Genomic DNA, 2,868 nt, shown 5'->3' on the forward strand with positions numbered 1-2,868 from the left:
TCTCGTACCACGACTCCTGCTTTCTCCGCCTGAGCTTGGCTTTGTGTTTTGCATCCTGATCTTCATTCCAGTTGCATGGATCTTAATCGTCATTCCAGTTGGCATAGCTGATCTCCCTGCTGGCTTCCCAGCTGTGACCTTGCGTCTTGCCTCCGGTACACATTGCGCCTTCCTGCTCTGATCCTGCCAAGATGCCTCTCTTTCAAAAGGGTCTCACCATTCCTTTGCATGCTCCCTTGGGCCATCAGCACCAGTTTCCAGATCTCAAGCCAATCCACACTGAGAATAGACATCAATCCAATCCACCTTCAGAATAGACGTCCTGTGTTGTCAATATGCATCTGTCATCTGAACACATCTCAAGATGCTGTCCTGCTTAGAGAGTCCATGTTGTCAGGATATGCATTCTATCAAGAAAGACACTAGTCCTACATTTTAGGACCTCACCTCAAAACACAGATGAACGGCACCTAGTAGCCTGATATATGTTCCATCTGTATTAACTGTTGTAAAATGATGTTGTCATTCAATTATAAAAATCTTTGTTCATCAAATGGGGTTGTATCCAAAGCAGCACTAAGTCATGGTTCTGTCAGCACAGGGGAGACTCTGCCCATTCCCTATGTGCCCCCTAAATATATTCTGGGGTTCCCCCAACCCTCTCATACAAAGTGGGGAAGGTGTGGGGCACAAACAAAGGGACCACAAGGGTCATCTGGCCCAACCTCTTGCAATGCAGGAATCTTTTTGCTCAATGTGGGGCTCAAACCTATGTCCTTGAGATTAAGAGTCTCATGCTCTACCAACTGAGCTACCCAGTTGCCCTTAAGACGAGCCCTGAATGAGCAAGCCAAAGGCTCATCGAGTCCAGCACTCTGTTCTCAGAGTTGTCAACTAGTTGCCCATGGGAATCCCACATGCTTTATTAGCTTCTTGTCTTTTTAGCTCGAACACTAAAATGAGAAAGACACAAAAATTCCAAGCCGCAGAATAATCAATAATTGACTCCATAAGCAGGCCTTGCATTACCTGTGGCAGTTAATCCGTTTTGCACTTTGCTAAACTGTATGTTGGAAGAAACTTCCCAAACTGGAAAATGAAAAGAAAACCTCCTTACATGTCCTTCTTATAGAAACTTGGCACATGAATTCCACCATGATAAAGTTCTTCGCTTATTCCTGTGATCATTAAGGAACAGCAAGAAGGAAAAGGTAATAGCTCTGCAGCACCTGATAGTTCCCTCGATATGCCAATTTTCACTAGCCGGAGCATTAGAGACTTAAAATTACCTTCATGCTCAGCCCAGCTGCCATGCATGATAACTTGGAGCGTGCATGAAATACCTCTAAAAAAGAGTACCCATAAATGATGCAATAGGCCGTATGCTACCAAGAATGGCATTGGAATCCCTTTACAGGTGTGATGGAGAACAGGAGCAGTCAACAGGGAGGGATGCCTCAGTTTTCCAGAAAGGAGAGGAGGGAGGTGATTGGGAGGTAGGTATGGTGCGGACGAATCAGCAGGAGTGCTGCGTTGGTTTTGCTGGCTTATAAGTATAAAACCAAATTTACTAGAATAATAGCTAGAATAGAGATAGACTTGTAACCATTCAAACAACAAACATACTAAGGTGCCATGTGCAAGACAAAGCCTGGAGATACTGTAAACATGGAGTGGATAAATGTACAACTGTATCTTAACAAGTTACATGTGCAGTAAACATTATACAGACTGGATAAATGAACCGTTCAACAAGTAGCGTTAGTCCAATTACAGAACGGCAACCCTGTGCCGCCACAACGGCAAGGGTAGCACACTGGAGAATATGAAAAAGGTTTTCAAAGCTGTTTTTCAAAGATTGAATTGGATGAGATGTTCTTCAAATGGGTCTTGAGTTGGAAACACAAAGCCGTATGCATGGCTCTATCACGGGAAGGCAAATAAAAGCCACCACCCTAGTGAGAATAACACAAGTGGGCAAAAGGAGACCTGTTCTCCAGATATATTACAGGTTTCACTATACGCTTCATCAGTCCGAAAAGCTGCATGATACAAAATAGCACTCCAGTTACAATGTGTGGTAAACCATAAAAATTAGAAAATATCAGTCTCATACTATACCTTACCCAGTCATACAAAACGGTTTGCTCAGGATAAAGAAAGTATTCACAGGCACAGCTAGTGTTCAGACTCATAACAAGCAGTTAAATACAATACAGGTGTATAGAATCAATTATCACTTGATTACATGGTTAAAGCTTCCAATGGCGATAGAGAATATTATTCTGCCACAGCAAAAATCCTTCATAAAATTGTTGGCATCTGTCTGTCTTGGGAGACAATGGATGAATGTGCCTTTGGGGGGTGAAGTCAAACTCAAACTGTTGGAAGGTTACAATGCCTGCTGTGGCTGTAGAGACCAATACGGGAGAGATATGGTTTGTTGCAGCTGGGGCAGATGAAGGTGTCCAGTTGTGCTGTTGCAGGTGCACCATGGCATTTCTTCTTTCTTCCCTCCTCCCAATGGCCATTCCTCCTCTGGTCACGGCTGTAGATACACAACCTGACTGCCTGTCTTCAGACACCGCAGTAGTCTTCAAGGGATTCCCACATGGAGGGGTTGCCAGCCTTCATGGTACTTTTGCAGACGCAGAATTGGTCTGCCAATGGGCTTGTGGCCTGAAGCCAGCCCCCATAGAGCATGTCCTTGGGGATCCTACCATCTTCCATTCTGCGGACGTTACCAAGTCAGCACCATAATTAGTAGTCTGCAGCATAAATTCAGCATAGCAACATATTGCTTTCCTGTTCCATCAACTTCACGTGATGCAATGGCAGAAGACATCTGGAAGAAATTGGGCCAAGGTC

At 44.3% G+C, this 2,868-nt stretch overlaps 1 long non-coding RNA gene across 1 annotated transcript; it reads right to left on the reverse strand.

Moving 5' to 3' along the window:
• Positions 1-1,887: 1,887 nt before the first annotated feature.
• On the reverse strand, positions 1,888-2,247 carry LOC310671285. Its single transcript, XR_014507938.1, has 3 exons — positions 2,127-2,247; positions 1,990-2,042; positions 1,888-1,923 (listed from the first exon to the last, which is right to left on the reverse strand). It is a non-coding gene; the product is annotated as an uncharacterized lncRNA (long non-coding RNA).
• Positions 2,248-2,868: the final 621 nt, after the last annotated feature.

The sequence above is a fragment of the Podarcis tiliguerta genome (assembly GCF_965153285.1).
Source record: "Podarcis tiliguerta genome assembly, chromosome: 2".
NCBI classification, from domain to species: Eukaryota; Metazoa; Chordata; class Lepidosauria; order Squamata; family Lacertidae; genus Podarcis; species Podarcis tiliguerta.